Source organism: Cuculus canorus, chromosome 22, assembly GCF_017976375.1.
Source record: "Cuculus canorus isolate bCucCan1 chromosome 22, bCucCan1.pri, whole genome shotgun sequence".
NCBI lineage: Eukaryota > Metazoa > Chordata > Aves > Cuculiformes > Cuculidae > Cuculus > Cuculus canorus.
In genome coordinates this window covers 6,258,697-6,278,454 of record NC_071422.1, presented here as the reverse complement: position 1 = coordinate 6,278,454, position 19,758 = coordinate 6,258,697, and positions in this window count along the sequence as shown.

The following is a 19,758-nucleotide window of genomic DNA, read 5'->3' as shown; positions in this document are numbered from 1 at the left end:
TATACCAAAAAAACCAAGAGGTCCTCATGGAAACCAGCTCCGGAATAGCCATCGGTCACACTGAGCTGGGCAAAGTGGGGACTCCCACCCACCCCAGCCCACCGACATCCAAGACCGCCGTGCTGGTGGCTTCGTTGGCACGAGCCGCCTTCTCCTCCCAGTGTGGGACACTCATCCCAGACCTCGTGACCTTCTCTGGTGAAAAATGAATGCAGTGAAACTTCCCTGATTTTGCTGGAGCGGTTGCGCGTGCGTGGCTGAGTACTGGTTTGTGCCGCGCTCTGCCTCGCCGGACCAGCAAGGCAGGGTCATCGCTACTTTCTGCTTTGGGAAGACAGAGATTTTTTGCAGCTGGTTGTGTTTTCAAAACCCACTGGAAAGTTCTGGATGATATAGAAAGGGCCTCATTTTCAACAGGCACCAAGCCCATCTGCTCCTATCTCCTCAGCCTCTCTCCAGATGTCTCAGGATGGATCCTCGTAACCAGAATCACCACCTGCTTTTGAAGATAGAAAAGGAGGGTCGGGCTGAGAAGAGTTCAGTAAGAAGCAGTCCTGTGGCAGCACAGGGTGCTCTGGGCGTGCCCAACCACTCTTCTCTGCCCATGAGTGTTCGTTTCAGCCACATGTGATTTGTTCAAAAAGAGGCACCTGGACTGCAGGATTCATTTCTCAAAGCCTCTCCAGATAAAGCAGAATGGATTAAAATGCAAAGCCCGCGTATCGTCTACAGCAGAGATGTCCAGGGAAAGGTCTTGATGCAAGATTTAGCAGGGGGAGCTCCCGTTTGCTCTACGGCCACCCACCAGTCAAACCCTCAGCACGTACCCAAGATGCAGAACCTGGGAGATGGTGCTGAGGAGTCCCACAGCCACCCACACCGTTTCTCAGAACACTTGCTCTGACCTGCCACCAAAGTCCAACGAAAAGAAGATTGTTTTGGGCTTTGGGAGATGATCTTCTTCTATGTTCTGTGCTGGCATCACCTGCCACCGAAGTCCAACAAAAAGAAGATTGTTTTGGGCTTTGGGTGATGACCTTCTTCTGTCTTCTGTGCTGGCATCACATCTGTTCTGACCTTCCTTGTGGAAGGTGTGTTTTAGGAGTGCTCTTTTCCCACATGTGGCCACCTGCACGTCCCCAAGGCAAAGGGAGAAGCCGTTTCCCTGCCATCATGCCAGAAAAGAGAAGCTAAATTCTCCCCACGTGCACGGAGAATACAGTGAATTTCTGGATGAGAATGGGCATCTTTCCTCCAAAACCCCAACAGGCCCTGGGCAGCCAGGCTGCTGTCACTTGTGGGGCAATTCAGTCCCTATTCATAGGATCAAACACGTGCAAAGCTGATGAAAAACTACCATGAAATCCCACTTCACAGCAGTAACAATGAGCAAGTGCTGGCTTCCAGCTACTGAGTGCCCTGCCAAAGAGCAGGCGAGTACATTTCCTGCTGGGCTGCGGGGGTCTCCAGATGCTGCTTTTTGCCATTGCAGCTCCTCTTCATGCGGAATTATAAGAGACAAGATCTGACCCAACCATCCCTCCAAGAACCTGCTCAAGCCCTTTGCCAGAAATGAATGCCCAGAACCTAACGCTCTTCCGTGACGAAGGCTTCACTCTGTCTGTGGAAGGGTCCTTATCCATGCTAAGCAGAGGACTGGAGCTGCGGTTTGGTGTTTGCTGGTTGAGCAGTCCAAACTGGGTGCACCAGAAGGATGCTGGGCTCTGCTCCCTGTGCACCACAGTCTCTCTGGACTCTCCAGTCTCTCCATCCTCCCCATTTATCTCTGGAAGGGAGGATTCTTTCTCTCGGGAGAGCGCCTGGGACTGGAGATGATGATACTGAGGACGCTGATACTTGGGACAAACAGATGAGGTTGTTTTCCCTTCTCTGCTATTGTGCAATGGCCCCAGAGCTGGAGACACTTCCCACTCCTTTTCCTTTGCTACCGAACACGGGGATTGGGATGACAATATGTATTGTCATTTATAAGCACTGTAACACCCTCCCGGGACCTACGTGCATAAATCATGTGTTTGCTTTCGCATTCTTGTTCTCTCTTGCATCCTTGCAACACAGCTTCCATCTGTGCTGTATGGCTGAACACGGCAGAAACCAAAGTCCTGTTCCCAAGAGCATCACTTGGTGCTGCTGCTCTTCCTGCTCCAAAGGGAGGGCTGTGGGAACCAGTCGGAGATCGAGTTTATCCCAGCCAAAGTCCCGCTGTGGCTGCCAGGTGCCTGAGCACGGCGCGGGCAGCGGGCACTGCTGACAGCTGGCAAGAAAAGCCAAGAGCTTCCCTTTACAGCTCCGTAATTCCTGTTAAGACTTTATGGGATGTCCTCAGCATTCAGATTTACGAATGGGCTTGCCTGGCGTTGGAGGCTGAAGAGCCTGGCGTGGCAGCATCTGCATGCTGGCAGAGCTGAGCAGAGAGACCCGCTGCCAGGAGGGCATGGAAACAAGGTCCTGCCTGGCTCCCTGGTGCCCGAGGTGGTGTTCGCACATGCTGGGAAGGCAGCTCAAAGCCCAGACACCTCTGGCACGACCGTGCTCCCAGTTGCCCACCTGCTGCAGAGACAAATCCCAAGTGCCACCACAGGCGTTGACCCCCCGGTTCCTGCGGGGCTGCCTTGTGCCTGGCCCTGCAGTGAATTTGGCGTCCGCGCCGCAGGGACTTATCGGCTGATGTCGCAGGATTTCCTCACCCTGTCGGGAGCACACAATAGTGAGGACAGGCTGCTCCGCAGACACCCTAATCCCTTGGCGATTGTGCTGCATTTCGGGGGGTGACAACAGTTCAATGAAGGTTTGCAAGGTTAGCAGGAACGTTAATCCTTACAGGAGAAAAATGTGACAATTATTTAATGCCACGGCTGGGAGCTTTTGTGCTGCCCTCAGTGCGATGTGTTTGTACTGGGCAATGTCTCAGCTGAAGCATTGCCGAGGACAAACGCTGCACAGGCTACCTGGGGGTTGGCTGTGTGGCTGCCAGGACTGTGGGGTACGGGCACCTGCAGCCGGTGCCGCCGGATGTCTGTGCAGCCTGGTCCTCCTTCTTCTCCATCCCTTTGAATTTTCCTACTAGCAAGGGAGTTTCTGCCATCATCCAATAGAAGCACAAACAAATACTCAGCCAGAGCACAGAGGGACGGCTCTTGGGAGCAGCAAAGTCTTTTTATTGTCTGAGTTCGGCTTCCAGAAAATAGGGGGTCTCTTATAACTCAGAGATACTGCGGGAGAAACGCAGCTGATGAGCTCCTGCTCTCTGGGTGTATGGAGGGCACGTGTCTGCTGATCTCTTCCATGGAGCACAGTGGGGAACATGCTCCAAACAGCGCTCGGAGACCTGCAGAGGAGGGGCTGGGTGATGGGGAGCAGCTGGGAAGAGGGAGACAAAGGTCTTTTGGTCACTGGATGGTGACACCCAGGGCAGGCAGTGAGACTGTCTGAGCAGAGGGTGGAGAAGCTGTCCCTTTCCTTCAAAGCAGACCTGGATTCACATCCCAGGGGCAGCTCAGAAGGGTGGGAAGAACCCTCTGTGAGAGCCTTCAACAGCTGTTGGGGCTGGAGGAGACGTGCGAACGCAGTGGTGTCAGTGCAAAGGCTGGGCCGCTTCCCACAAGACAGCTCTTCTGGCATCAGCGGAGGCGCTGGGAGGTGGGAGAATGAAACACCCTCGGCGCTGCCAGACGGCTTGTGTGCAGAGAGCCGTGACAGCCATCCGGGAATTTCTCTGGCTGCAGGGATTGAGGGAAGGGAAGGAAGGGATAAAGCACTGAGATCACAGGCGGGATCCCGCCTGCTCGCCCGGAGGCAGGCGCAGCACCACAGCAGCACATCCCTCCAACCTGCTCCCGGTGACACTGGGGAAAGTGCCGCTGTGTTGTCCCCGCCTGACCCCACACACATCCCTGTGGCAAATCGATAGCCAAAGAGCTAGGTCTGGTGGCACTGTGACAACCCGGGCACGGCCAACGAGACAAGGGTACCCTGTGGCGGCGCCTGGTGCTGCAGTCGGCCTGTGGTAGCATCTCAACCTGGCCAGAGGCAAACACCTCCCGAGATGTCCCCTGTCCTGGCTCCCTTTGGCTACCTCTGTGGCTGGAACAACAAATCAACCTCTCTGGAGAGAGAGGAGCTGCCAGAAGGCAGCCCCGAAGCACCCACAGGCTCCCAAGAGGGTGACCTCCCTCTCACCTGCCCTTTCCCTCCCTGCGGCTCCTGGCCATGACCGTTCCAGGCGAGAAGCTGTCACAGGATGCCACGGTGCGCACCATCCTACGGGTATAAAACAGAGAGAGGGAGATTTAGACTGGACGGTAGGAAGAATTTCTTCACCATGAGAGTGGTGAGGCCCTGGCCCAGGTTGCCAAGGAAGGTTGTAGGTGCTCCATCCCTAGAGGTGTTCAAGGCCAGGTTGGATGGGCCTTGGAGCCCCTGATCCAGTGGGAGGTGTCCCTGCCCATGGCAGGGGGGTTGGAACTGGATGATCTTTAAGGTCCCTTCCAACCCAAACTCTTCTATGATCCTCTGATCCTTGGTGGGCAAGCAGCCGCAGCACGGGTTCGCCGTCCAGCCCCAATCCCATGGTGGAGCGCATGTGTGTGCACTCCTATGTGCGTGTCTACATCCTTGCGGATCCGTGGATTTTAGGCACTGAAGGCAGAAAGTACAAATCTGCGTCTGATTAAAATGGCCCTTTGTAATATAACCTATACGAGCTTGCACTTAACACCCATCATCCTGAGGAAAGCCCAGGCCCTCTTCCAGCCAGTTGGGCTGCGTGCCTCCAGGGCAGATCTCCCAGGGACATGAAACTGCCGGGGCAGGAACTTGGATGCATTTCTGTGTGGATTCTTCCCCCTTCTAAAGAGGCACAATGGGGCTTTGCATGAGTGATACAAACATGCCAGTTGTACTTAAGGTTGACAAATAATGTAAACCACACAATCTGGTTTGAGGGAAACGACTTCACCACAATTTATTTTAGTGCTTTAAACATCACGCCAAACTCTGTAGTGAATTGCTAAATTAATGCCGGGCTGCCATCTAAATAGACAACTTCAGATCACAAGCATGTTATAGGGGGAATGGTTTCCTTTGAAATGGTTCCCACAGCTTAAAGGCTGTGCAGAGAAAAAATGTGCCCAGGATTCAATTGCTGCCAACATGTGGTGGCCACATTTCTCTGCTGCTATTGGCCAAGATGAGCAGTAAAGCTGAGGAAGCATCATTTGAGGTGGATAGATAAACCGGTGATTGCAGAGAGACAGGGAATGTCATAAGCGGTTCACTCGGAGGAAGGGGATAAAGCGAAATAGCCTCATTTCCAAGCTCATAGCCTGGAAAAATGTGCCCTGCCCAGGAAGGCATCTGGTTGTCCCCATCATGCACTTACTCAGCTGCTTGTGATGCGGCAGAGAAGCCCAGCGAAAGCACAATGGATGTTTCTTCCACTCTTGGTTTTCCATCAGCATCTTGGCTGATGTAATCAGCATCGCTGCGCTCCTCTGCTCCCCTGGCTGCAGGCGACCAATGGCAATTCCCACCCACTTGCAGCAGTGTCCCGGATCTCTAGAGGGAAAAGGCTGTCAGATCCACTTGGCAGCGGTAGCCTGGGCGACAGAGCTCCCTCACTGGCGTTGGGGGACAAGAAGCTGCTTTCACACCTTCCTGATCCACGAGTCCACTTACGGTGTGTTTTGGAGAGCTGCAAAGTGCGTGCAGGTGGGTTTGAGCAGGGGCTGCAGAGGATGAACTGCTGCAATGTGGGGAGGAAGAAATCAGAGGTGACTCTGCCCCTCTCCACGCAGCCCAGCCAGGTGAGGGCAGAGGAGAGAGCTGGTTGTGGAACAAGGGCCGTGCCGGGGCAGGTAGAGGCAGTGCAGTCCCTGCCCGTGTCCTCGCCAGCAGTTCTTTGGGTGGCTCCAGCTGCTGGGTGCCAGGAGCTCATGGGACCAAACCCTCAACCCCAAGAACAGCCCAGCACTCTGTGTTGATGGCAGCAGGGCAATGGGATGGCAACGTCTGCCTTCTCCAGCCCTAAGGAGCCAGGGAGGATGGTGGTGGGCACTCATACCACATGTGTGCTTCACATATGAACTTCAAACACTGGAGATACCCTGGCATCCAGCAGCCAGGCTCTAGCAAGCACCCTGTAGACAAAGGAGAAGAAGACAAAGGAGAGGGAAGGGAGCTGTCATTCGGCCACCGTTCCCACCCAGGCAAGTTGGGTTTTGTTTCCTCATCACCAGCCCAAAATCCGTCTTCTATGCTTTCGTGGCTCGGTTACTCTTTCCCCTTATGGTTTCCTTCAGCTGAGCTGGAGGAAGAATAAAGAAATGTCTCTCCGGGCCCCAGCCTCTTACAAGGCTCATAAATATGTCTCTGCTTAAAAACTCAAGGATTAATTAACTCATGAGTATCTCCTAACCAAAGTCCTGGGAAAGAGCACCCTCCTGCGCGGGAGGCAGCACATCTGCGGGGGGTTTCCCTGGGGCCTCTTCTATGCCCATAGATGCCTGATTGGGATGGACGTGGGGCTGGGCAGCACCCCACAAACGGGACCCCACTGCCACGGCTCACCAGCAGCACCGTGCTTGGGTTCTGGTGCCACGGGGCACCCGGGTGGCCATCAGCATCAAGCTCCCAAGCCACGTTGCTGTGTTGCCTTTACAGTGTTTTCAATTAGGCGCTTGACAATGCCCAGGCTCGGTGGTCCGTCATAAATTTTGAAGGCTGACGATGCCACGGGAAAGTTTGGACCAAGGAGGCTGGTGCCTCAGGGCATGTTGCAGAGATTGGCTTTCAAGATGCACCAGCTGCCTTCCCTTCCTCACCACCCAGCCCAATCCCACGCCGCTGTCGAGTCCCTCCCCAGAGCTGCCCCAGAGCAGCAAGGATGCTCCACACCAGGTGTCCACACCCTGCCAGCCCCTGCACTGCCGGGTGGGCTGTGCCGATGGTTCTCCTTTCATCCACATGCCCTGTTCTACCTCGAAAGGTGGGTGCTGGGTTGGTGGGTGCCCTTTCTTGGGGGTACTCCTTGCATTGCCCCTGCCCCATGCTGCATCCGGAGGGGCACCAAGCCTTGCATGGGGCAAAACAGACCAAGGGTGTTGCTGGAGGGTGTGTAGGAGCACACGCTTTGCTTACAGCTCCCACCTCCTGAGGAGGTCCTCTTGGAGGTCCTGAGGAGGCTGCTTGGGTCCTCTCTGCAGCACCTACACCGCTGTGGATCTGCAGCCTGGCTGGCCCTGGGAGCGCCCACGGGTGCAAGCACCCTCGCCAGGGGGATGGCACTCTCTGAGGCTCGGCCGTGCCCAGCGCAGCCCCTGGGGAGGGAGGGTGTCTCCAGCAGCCGTCTGGTCCTTGGCACGGCATGATGGCTCAGTAATTGCCGGTCTCCGAAGAGCAGGAGCTGCCAGGAGCCACTCCTTCCTCAGTGGGTCTGTGTAGAGCTGGTACGAAACAAACAACTTTTGCAACATGTTTGGGGCTTTTTTTTTTTTGTTTTTTTTTTTTTTTTTTTCCGTCGTTACATTTTCAAAGTAAATAAATTAAATCCATTTTGCTGCCTTTTCGTTATGTCAAGAGTAACCCGAGAGCCGCTCGCAGGTGAGGCAGTGCACCCTACCTTGTGGTGCATCTACTGGACTCAGCCAGCACACGGGAGCAGCGTGGGGCAGGCTCAGACGAGCTGGGTGGGACCTGTCCTCATCACCTAACTGCCCTAGAAGGGATGTCCCCATCCTGCTCATCACCTTATGCATGCAGGGCTCAAAGGGTTGGTGCTGGAGTGATGCTGGAAGCTGAAGTGCCAGGGCTGAGTGCAGACGGTCCCTGACGCACAATTGCAGCTGAGGAGGGCTTTGGTGTCCCCCAGGGCTTGCACCGGGTCTCTCCTCCCTCTGCTCCTGTGCTGCTCCACACCTTTTCACCACATCCACATGGATGGTGCTGAGCAGCTCAGTGCAGGAAGGAGCGAGCTGCGTGCATCCAGCCTCAGGTGCTGCCCGCGCAGAGCATCGCCCAGCAAAGCACCAGCGCCGGCAGGAGATGCCCCTGAAGAGCTGTTTACTGAAATGAAACAGTCTCCATCAGCGAGGTCTTTGTCCTGTCTTCCATCTGGGTGGAGGACAAGCCCCGGGGACAGCTGCCAGTCCCCATCCCCACACCACAGCGCTGAAATCATCTCTTGTGGCCGTTCTTCCAAAGGCAAAGGGACTCTGCACACTCGGTTGCCCTCTGCCTTGGGCAGCCTCCACCACCCTCCCCAGCCCCTCGGGGCTGTTTCCCCCAGCCAGCATGCAGTCCCCCACCCCAAAATCGGCTCCTGCTCACCAGGGCTCTCCAGACAATGGGGCTGCAAAGGCAGCACCGCTGTCCCGGTGAGCAGTTCGAGGACACCGCACACTTGCCAAGGGTAGAGCCTTCTTGAACTGCAGCGCAGGGTGTTGCACTCCAAATCCCCTCTCAAATCCAGAGCAGGGAGGAGACCGTTTGCGCTTGGAGCAGCATCCAGAGACCTGGATTTTCTCCTCTCTGTGAAGGCAGCTGTCTGCACCCGGGACAGACCCTGATTACATTGGCATTACAGTCAAAGCGCCCACTGATGTCATGTGAAGTGGAACTTGGCCCCTGGTGTGAAAGGACTCAGCGTTGCTTCCAGCTGGCCTGCTTCTCGCAATGTCTTCGGAACGTAATTAATTTGGTCTGTTGGAGGGGTAGTTTCCAGCTGAGAAGCAGGGATCCTCTGGGTTTACCAGTTGGTGAAAGTGGTTTCCAAAGCGCAGGCCACCCTTTCTTCTGAAGAACTGGCTTGGAGAGGCGGCAGCAGCACCCCGGGGGTTCTGCTCATCACGACCCCATGCTGCTTTTTTGCACAAGCCCAAGTGTTTTGCTTTATCTGGTACCTCTGTATACAACAGGGTTTCACTGCAGCACTGCAGCTTAACTGTCTTACAAATCCAGCGTTCTCCATGCAGGCATCCCCATGGGTTGGCCGCTGCAGGAACCCAGCTGCCCTGGGGCTTTGAGATGAGCTCTCAAAGCCATCTTTGGCCACAGCAGCCGCCGTGAACATGGGGAGGCTGAGATTCTCCTTGCCCTGGGTTGGTGGCCGGTCCCCAGTGGCACCCGGAGCAGTGGGAGCAGCTGTGCATTGAGCCGTTGCTTGAGCTTCTGCTTCCTCTGCAAAACTTCTTTCCTCTACCTCCACCCTGCCTGCAGCAAGGCTGCCCAGGGTTTTGATGCTTTGATGTCCCCAAGAGATCATGCCAGTGGGAGGCTGGAAGGGCAAGCACCCCAGGGTCACCCACGCCTGACAATGTCATGGTGCCAGGGATGCTCAGAGGGCTGGAGCACCTCCTGTCCGAGGACAGGCTCAGAGAGTTGGGGTTGTTCAGCCTGGAGAAGAGAAGGCTCCAAGGAGACATTATAGCGACCTTCCAGTACCCAAAGGGGCTTCAAGAAAGCTGAGGAGGGACTGTTTACAAAGGCTTGTGGGGGTAGATTGAGGGGCAATGGGTATAAACTGGAGAGGGGCAGATTTAGTCTGGACATAAGGAGGAATTTCTTCACTACGAGGATGGTGAGGCCCTGGCCCAGGTTGCCCAGGGAAGTTGTGGCTGCTCCATCCCTGGAGGGGTTCAAGGCCAGGTTGGATGGGCCTTGGGCAGCCTGATCCAGTGGGAGGTGTCCATGGGCAGGGGGTTGCAACTGGATGATCTTTAAGGTCCCTTCCAACCCAAACCATTCTATGATTCTCTGCTCGGGTGGTTGCCAGCCCTTTTCCACCACCATCCTGATCAAGTGCAGATGTCTTTATAGATCCAACTGTGCCTCCATCCCATCTCACCCTTTACCCACGTGCAAGCACCTTGTGTGCTCCCGTCACTTTCTTTCTAAGCTGGAGGAGAAGAGGAAACCTTTCAGCCAACTGTTTTCCCAGCAAACATGCAAGTGACTTTTTTAATAACAACATCTAAATGAAAACAATGTGGGCTTTAAAGTCCATCCTCAGGATGCTTTGTGGTTCATGGGCTTCTGACACCAATGCTCCTTTCCATCCCAAGGAACACACCCAGGATCACCAGCGCCTTCCTGCAGTGCCCCGAGTGCCCTCGCTGCTTGGCCACCCTGCAGAGCCAAGGGTCGGGTAGCGGGCGCTATGCTTGGATGCTTGGAATTCTCTTACTGCACAAATTGGCCATTCAGTGGCTTCCTCTCTCCTGCCCTTTGCCAGTAACACAGGCAAGAGCCCAGAGGATCAGCGTGGCCACGGCTGTGGCTCATCCAAAGGCGTTCTCCTGTTACCGAAACGTAAATGTTGATGTTTCAGGAGGGGAGATGCTGATGGAAATGGAGCTGGGACTGTTTGTTTATTAAAGCAGCTATTTTAAACAAGTTCTGTTCACACAGCTTGCAGTTCGGAAGGAAGTTTTCCCAGCCATAATATCCTAGCTCAGCGCTGGGCAGACAATGGTTCAGCAGTTGCCCGGGATTAGCGGGGTGAAATCACCCCGTGCAGCCTCCGAAGGGTGTCTGGGAAAGGGCAGCAGTGGATTTTGTGCCGGGGAGGCTGGGAGGGGGTCAAGAGCTGCTTGGAGAGCTTGGGATGTAGGCACAGCGGAGGCAGCCCAGCTTGGAGCAGGGCACCGTGCAGCCACCCTGGATGGCAGGGTCCTGGCCAAGCATTTCAGGACAACCTTCCCTGGGGAATTAGCACCTCTGCACCCTGGGTTTTTTTTTTCCCCCCAAGAAAAATTGCTAAATGCAAAAAAAAAAAGTTGTTAATATACTTTGCAAAGCCTGAAAATGGGGCACCTTGGCACCAGCGGCAGCTTCGCCATTCGACTGGGCTGCGGCTGCAAGTGGAGTCAGGCTGTGATGGGGAGAAGGTGTCCTCAGCCTCGGTCTCCGAGCCCGGAGGGTGCCATCCTCCCGGAGCCACCTCTGGCCGTGCACTGAGCCCCACGCCTCGGCCACCCGGGCGCCGAGGACCTGGCGTCACGGCCGCTGCTTCCCGGTGTGCTTCCTCCAGGAAAGCAGACAGGGCTCTTGGAGGGTGGTGGAGGCGGCAATGCCAATTCTTTTATTCATTACAGCCTCATATACAAATAAAATCTTTACAAGCTTGCCTTGAGCTTTTAAAAATGCCGTTTAGGACGTGTCATTTGTATTGTCTGACTTCGGCTGCCTTGCGCCACGGCCGATCTGAGAGGCAGTAAAACGCTGCTGCCACATAAAACCCAAATGAGTTGATTTTATTTGCTGGGCCAGGGCGAGGGAAGCACTTACCGAGCAGCGTCCTTGGCTCAGATGTGACACCCCACTGCCCTGGGCAGTGTCACCGTGATCACTGGAGACATCTCACCCCAAGTCCCCCTGTGAGGATCCTGGAGATCTTATGGGATGGAAGCGGAGCCTCCACGGATGCTGCTCCCACTGACACTGGAGCACAAGTTGTATGAGGAGCGGCTGAGGCAACTGGGTTTGTTCAGCCTGGAGAAGAGGAGGCTGAGGAGTGAGCTCATCGCTCTCTACAACTACCAAAAAGGAGGTTGTGGTGAGGTGGGTACGGGGCTCTTCTCCCAAGTAACAAGTGATGGGACGAGGGGAAATGGCCTCAAGCTGCACCAGGGGAGGTTTGGATTGGATATCAGGAAAAATGTCTTTACTAACAGAGTGGTGAATCACAGAATCACAGAATCACCAGGTGGGAAAGGACCCATTGGATCATCGAGTCCAACCATTCCTAACACTCCCTAAACCATGTCCCTCAGCACTTCATCCACCCGTTCCTTAAACACCTCCAGGGAAGGCGACTCGACCCCCTCCCTGGGCAGCTGTTCCAGTGCCCCATGACTCTTTCCGTGAAGAATTTTTTTCTGATATCCAACCTGAACCTCCCCTGGCAGAGCTTGAGGCCATTCCTTCTTGTCCTGTCCTCTGTCCCTTGGGAGAAGAGCCCAGCTCCCTCCTCTCCACAACCTCCTTTCAGGCAGTTGTAGAGAGCAATAAGGTCTCCCCTCAGCCTCCTCTTCTCCAGGCTAAACACCCCCAGCTCTCTCAGCCGCTCCTCGTCAGACGTTCTCCAGCCCCTCACCAGCTTCGTTGCTCTTCTCTGGACACACTCCAGAGCCTCAACATCCTTCTTGTGGTGAGGGGTCCAGAACTGAACACAGTATTCGAGGTGCGGTCTCACCAGTGCTGAGTACAGAGGGAGAATCACCTCCCTGGACCTGCTGGTGACCCCATTTCTGATCCAAGCCAAGATGCTGTTGGCCTTCTTGGCCACCTGGGCACACTGCTGGCTCAAAGAAGCCAGCAGAAGCCAAAGAAGCCAGTGAAGCTCCAGAAGAGGCTGCCCAGGGCAGTGGTGGAGTCTCCATCACTGGAGAGGTTCAAAAAGAGTGTAGCCATGGCACTTTGGGACATTGTTTAGTAGATAGTGGCTGATAGTTGGACTGGGTGATCTTAAAGGTCTTTTCCAATGATTCTATGACACAGGGCCCCAGCCAGCACCCCATTTCTAGGGGTCACAGCCCCCTGAGGCATCCGCATCTCTCACAGACCCATGCCCAGTGCCTCGCAGGGTGTTTTTGAAGCAGGCCATGGAGCAGAGCCTCCTGCCATCTCACATGTTTCCACTCGGGACATCCCAGGAGGGGCCATGGCAATGTCTGCGATGCCTCAAACATCAGAAGAAGATGGAGAAGATTAAAGCAAATAAATCGCTGTCGTCCTTTCGGTCGCTCCACAAGTGCCAAGGCGTGAAAGCTCTGACTCCGGAGGTGCACATGGAAACGCTCCACCAAGGAGAATTAATTGCAGGAGCACTGGCCTCCAGCATGAAGAATTTTTTTGTTAGGGGCTCAGATGAAGCTTTGTGTTTCCTCCTCCTCTTGGTGAACCTTATTGTGATTAAATTAAAGGAATTCTCGTTAAAATGTTAATATCCTTCTAAGACGGTTTGTTGTTTTTCTCAGCTGCCTCTTGTCTCTTTAGAGCCTTTGCTGCCTTTTCCTAACGTTTTCCAGCTCTTCCTCCCTCTTCACGCTGCCCTCCTCTATTTTTCCGAGGCGAACTGGAAAGTTACATTTGTGGTTGACTTGTGGCTGCAGGCGGTGAGTCACGCCGAGGATCCCCACTCGCAGCTCGTAAACAGGAGGGATAAACACGCGCTCCCGCCTGGGGCCCAGGGCTGCACCCAGGGGGCTCCCAGAGAGATGGGACGGGAGGAGATGGGATGGGGACAGAGATACGGACGGAGATGGGGACAGGGACAGGGACAGGGACAGGGTTGGGAATGGAGATGGAATGAAGATGGAGTTGGGGTTGGGAATGGAGACAGGGATGGAGATGCGGATGGGAATGGAGATGGAGGTGGGAATTGGGATGGGAATGGAGATGGAGGTGGGGGTGGAGATAGATGGAGATGGGGATGGAGATGGAGATGGGGATGGGGATGGAGATGGAGATGGAGATGGGGATGGAGATGGAGATAGATGGAGATGGGGATGGGGATGGAGATGGAGATGGAGATGGGGATGGGGATGGAGATGGAGATGGAGATGGGGATGGGGATGGGGATGGAGATGGAGATGGAGATAGGGATGGGAGTGGAGATGAGGATGGAGATGAGGATGGAGATGGGGACAGAGATAGGGTTGGAGATGGGGACAGGGATGAGGATGGGCCATGCCTCCCCACCACCATCCATGACTCTCCCCAGTCCACTGGACCAACCCAAGGCAAAGCCTGTTTCCTCGTGGCTGTCACCGAGCCGTGGGGCATGGGGGATCCCAGGCGAGAAGCTGGTGACCCTGTCTGCCCCAGCCTCTTCCTTGTGCCCCTCCAGTAGGCACCACAGGCTGGGGGGCAGCAGCGTCTATGCATGTAGCTCCCACTGCTGGTTGCTTGGCCAGCCCTGACATGTGTCCCCTACTCCCGTGTCCCTGGGCCAGCAGCCACCGTGCAGGGTGAATGCACAGGAGGCTTCCAGTGACTCGGCAGCAGCACCTAAGAACATACAGAAAAGTTAACGAAAAGAGGAGGAATTGTAGTTTTCTTTTCCACATCTAAGCTAAAAACCCACGTATTTGTGGGCACTTTCCATTAAGGATCATCCAACGCAAATACATTGTTCTTCTTTGAATACCTAAGCAAATGGTATTTTGTGCTGTTCGAGTTTAATATTCTTTTTGTTACTGATATCAAATACAGACAAGTCTTGAGGGTTACACAAAACATATGTGAACCTAATTTGTTTTTACTGTGCCACATGTTTTTACTCCCTGCATCATTCAATTAGCTTTTTTTCTTTTTTTTTTTTTTTGGTTGATCATGTGATCAGCAAAAATTTAATGCTATTTTTATATGGTAAGAAAGTGAAAAACACATTTATTGTGACTGCAGAGCGAGAAGAGGGCAGAGCCCCTTCTGCAAAATGAACTGTTACAGCGTGATAGTAAAATGCGATGCTCCTGCTGTGAAAATGACATTTTTTTCAGTGGTGGAACTTGTCAAAATATTGCTGTGCTTATAAAGCATCTTGCTAAGAATTCAGAGTTCGGGGTAATTTATCTGATTGACAGAGGTGAGTATGGGCTTTGCAAACACAGAATCACAGAATCACCAGGTTGGAGAGGACCCATTGGATCATCGAGTCCAACCATTCCTAACACTCCCTAAACCATGTCCCTAAGCACTTCATCCACCCGTTCCTTGGCCACCACCTTCCTGTGTGCCATAGGGAACTCACCATCTTCCTGTCCTTCATCCTGCTCAGCAGCTTTCTCCACTTTTTTTGGGGCTGTTCAGCCTGGAGAAGAGGAGGCTGAGGGGAGACCTCATCACTCCCTGCAACTCCAGGAAGGAGGTTGCGGTTAGGTGGCTGCTGGGCTCTTCTCCCAAGTAACAAATGATGGGGAGAGAGGAAATAGCCTCAAGTTGTGCCAGGGGAGGTTTAGATTGGATATCAGGAAAAATGTCTTCACTGCAAGGGTTCTCAGGCACTGGAATAGATTTCCCAGGGCAGTGGTGGCTTCACCATCCCTGGAGGTGTTTAAAAGACAGGCAGACGAGGTGCTCAGGGATAATTTAGTAGTGGAAAAGATATGGTTGGACTCCATGATCTTAAAGGTGTTTTCCATCCAAACGATTCTACAATTCTTCTTCTGCCATCTCTCTGGAGAGGTGGATGTTAATTTATCGATTACATCATCTTTAACGCTCCTTCCCCCCCCCCCTTACATTAGCCAGATGTTCACATGGGATCCATATTCGTGCGGGGATACAGAAGGATCGATTAGTTGTGGTCACCACACCAGCACTAATGAATTGATGCTTTATTCTCTGCTCTGCTCTGGCTGCTTAGGTTGAGATTGAGCTTATTTGGGAGTTTTGGAGCCTGGAAATGAGGACAGCGGGGAAAACGGGAGAGATGGGGTCGCTGCGTGCAGGGCAGTTCTCTCCTGGAAGAGAAAGCACATGGAGATGTCGGTTGTGTGGACAAGCTCAGGAGACACTCAGTGCCACACAAGACAGGTTCCTGGACAAAAGTCTCTGGAACGTGAATAACCAGTATTAAATCACAACCAGACTCGGGTGCAGATGGATCTTTAGTCAAAATCTGAGCCCTCTGACCCTTGGTTGTTGGAGACCAGCAGGGAAAGGGAGGATATTTGTCAACCCATGGGGCAGAGGGAGGGAAGCATTGCCCACCTATGTGGTTCCCTCTTGGATGCTCATGACTATACAAGCTTCCTCCCCACCAGAATAGGTGCCCATTGCCCAGCTCCTTGCAGGTGGCAGAGAAGAAGCACGACATTCAGATCTTATATATGAGGAGATCTTATAGCGACCAGTACTGAAGGGGCCTACAGGAAAGCTGGAGAGGGGCTGTTCATAAAGGCTTGTGGGGATAGATTGAGGGGCAATGGGTATGAACTGGAGAGGGGCAGATTTAGACTGGACATTAGGAAGAATTTCTTCACCACGAGAGTGGTGAGACACTGGAGCAGGTTGCCCAGAAAGTTATGGCTGCCCCATCCCTGGAGGTGTTCAAGGCCAGGCTGGATGGGGCTTGGAGCCCCTGATCCAGTGGGAGGTGTCCCTGCCCATGGCAGGGGTTGGAACTGGATGATCTTTAAGGTCCCTTCCAACCCAAACCATTCTATGATGCTATGATTCATTTGGGATGGCAGCACTGGGCGAGGCCATGTGCTGGGAGCCTGTCCCAGCATGTTTAAGAAACCTGAGCCCCGGTGGCTTGTCCTGCCAGAGAGCTTCAGACAACCCCGAACACAGGAAATCCTGGTGCTGCCACATGCTGTATTCTCTGTTCACACACATGTGCCTTATTAGCAGTGTCAGAAGCCTCCAGCTTGTGGGTGACTGCTAACCACAACCACCAGCATTAACCTCGTGCTTGGGGGTCATTTGCAACAACCCATAGAAATGCCTCAGAATTGGGCCATGTTGAAAGAAGCTGGTGGGTTCCTTTATTATTTATTTATTTGGGCCTTTGAGAATTCTGGAGTACAGTAATAAAAACACTGTGGACATCTGGAGCCTTCCAGGCCGGGAATCCCAGGGTGGCCATCGTGTAGGACAGTTCCATTCATGGACTGGGATCATGGTCACTGAGCTCTGCCTGCTTTGTCATAGATGTATGTGGCTCCCCTGCCTACCCTCTGGCGACCAAGCGATCTCGTTTCAAAACTAGCCGGCCATCCCAGGATGAGCCTGGCCACAAGCCATGGTAAACCCAGTGACTACTGAACGCAGTATCATAGAATGGTTTGAGTTGGAAAGGACCTCAAAGATCATCTATTTCCAACATCCCTGTGGGCAGGGACACCTCCCACTGGATCAGGTTGCTCCAAGCCCCATCCAACCTGGCCTTGAGCACCTCCAGGGATGGGGCAGCCACAACTTCCCTGGGCAACCTGGGCCAGGGCTTCGCCAAAGTGTTCAAGGGAGCAACGTGTATCCATGTTTTCAGTGGAGCCAGTGGGAGATCTCAACTGCACAGACCAGAGAAGGACCATGGAGAGGCCAGGAGACACTATTTGGTGGGTCTGCAGAGCTTCAGGCTGCTAAAGCAGAACTCCAGTAGAAGGAGACCACTGGTCCTTGGATGGTGTTGCTTCCATATGAGACAGCAGTGCTGACCTCACCTCAACGAAGGTCCTGCTCGCTTCCCTGTGAGCCTGCAGCCATTCTTTGGGACAGCAGGATGGCCAGCAGCCCCGTGGGACAGAGCTGAGTGCTGTGGGGCAGGGAACTACAGCGCTTGGGCACTGCCAGCTCCCGGCTAACTCCACTCCTCATCACCTTCCGGGCTGTGAGTTCACACGATGCTCTTGAGAACATCAGCAACGCTCCACCTGCTCATCCAGCAGGACCTCTGCTGCCCGTGAGAGCCATGCCATGAGAGATGCACGGGGGGGTCCTCTCTCCGTGCTCAGGCACTGGAGCAACATCACAGGAGCAGCTTCTCTAAGCCAAAGAGAAATTAAATCCTACATTACATAACATTGCATCACACGATGGAAGGAGAAAACAGAACAACCCAGCAGCTTTCCTAAAGCAAACGTACCTTGTCCGTGCAGCAGGAACATTCTGGAAACTGAAGTCAGGTGTCAATGTGAGACCTCCAGGTTGGACAGCAAAGCTCAAGCCAGGTTTGGTGCATGCAGAGTGGAGAGGTTGGATGCCATGCGAACCACGGGGTGCTGCACCACACATCTGTGTCAGATACTCGCAGCATAAATAATCCATTGTGCTCGGGAGCCTGAGTCAGCCGTGCAGCTGGGTTCTCCTGCAGGTCATGACTCATTTGGCCGAGATGCTGGATCTGTGTCATGGAGTACACCGAACCTGAGCCTCTTTGTTATGGGCAGGACCTGGGTCTTCAAAGGGTTAAGCGTAATTTGAATGATTCCTTTTGTTTAGATTCATTTCAGGTTTCGTGATTTCTGTTATTACTGCATCAAATCACTTGCAGGCGCTCGAGGTGGGGGCAGGAGGGAAGGAGAGCTGTAACAGATGTGAGCTAATTGGAAGCACAGCAGCAGCACCAGCAAGTGCTGCGCTGCTCTTCGAGGGCTGTGTGCCACCACAAAGGCTTTGTCACACCCTCTCTATGAGTTGCACTGCCTGGGAATGGGAGGATGTGCCCGGGTGAGGTGGAAGATGCTCAATCGCAAAGTTCTGCACTTCAGTGCATGTTGAAGCTCTGTTCATCCAGGGCCACCCTTGGCCAGGATGAGAGCACCAGGTGGTGCCCAGCTCCCAGTGGGTCGGCTCGGCTTTGAACTTGGATCATCCTGGTTTCTGTTTGGTTTACAAATAAAACTGCCTGAACAAAGTCAAATATGATAATTGCAGCAAAGAGCGCACTGTTCTGATTGCAGCGGCTGCGTGGGATGGGGATAAGAAATGGACCTGGAGGCCTCCTCACCTGTGCTTCAGTGGCTTCAGCCACCCTGGCATGGGATGGGATGAGATGGGATGGGTTGGGACGAGATGGGATGAGGTGGGACAAGATGGGATGGGGTGGGATGGGACAGGATGGGATGGGACAACAGGCGTGCCAACCTAGGAGCCCGAGTCATTGCTTCTAACACAGGAGCCCACAAAAGGGTGTTACAGAAAGAATCATGGATAGACACAAACCCTCTCCTCCCTCACTCCCGCAAAGCTGGTGTCTCCAGCAAGGGCAGCACCTCTCCATCCCCTAACCCTGCTGGCAGCATACATCTGCTTGGCCTGCAGCGTCTTTGTGCCAGTGCACGTCATTCCACCTCTGTTTCCCACTCCAGCTCTCCAGCAGATGTGACTGGACCTGTGCGGCATGTTCAGCTTGTGGGTAGCCAATCTGCCTTTCAAAGGGACTGCAGGCAGCAGCACTTGGAGCTGTTTGAGGATGTGGTCTCTCCCATCACTTCCAGATGTCGTTATGAGATGCTCAGCTGTCCATCAGCAGCTGTTCCCTGGGCTGAGGGCAGGATCCACACCTTCTTCCATCCACAAGGAGATCTTCTATTAAATGACATAACTTCTCTGTGCCAGGCGGGAGCTCACTAGAACCTGCAAAAGATCAGAGAAGAAGCTGTTGTTTCTCTAATACCAGCAGAAAGGGTCCCATCACACTGGGAGACTGCTGCCGATCAGAGCCTATGACCTGCCACCAACCTGTGCCTCGCACCGCCGGAGGGGTGAGAACCTAAGGAAGCCATACAATAGAAATCCAAAGCATCCCAATCCAATAACCAGATGGAGCCGCAGGTGCTAATGAGATTGTGCATTGTCTGTTGTTCCCCAGCTTGCATCTGTCAAGAGCTTTCTATGTCCCACCATGGCAACATTTGCTTTAATTAAAGAATCTCCGCGTGGCACCAGAGGGCGGATTCACCCGGTCGGGATTTGCTGCATTCACCGAGTCGCTAGACAGTCTGTCTCTTGCTGGGGATTAGGCTCCGGGAAACTCTCAGGCTGCTTGGCATAGAAAAACTGGAGAGCTTCTGTGTGACTTTGAAGAACGGAGTTCAATTAACTTTTCTCACTCTCCCTTTGGGCCAGACACAGAGCGTGTCTGGGGGTTCACACCCCAGGCAGGTGACAAGGCTCAGGATTAATTAAGGAGCTGACATTCCCGGAGCTCCCAAGAAAGCAACCTGGCACTGGGAAGCGGTGGTTCCCAGAGCTGCCAGCACTGCCTGGAGGATCCCCATCTCCTTCCCA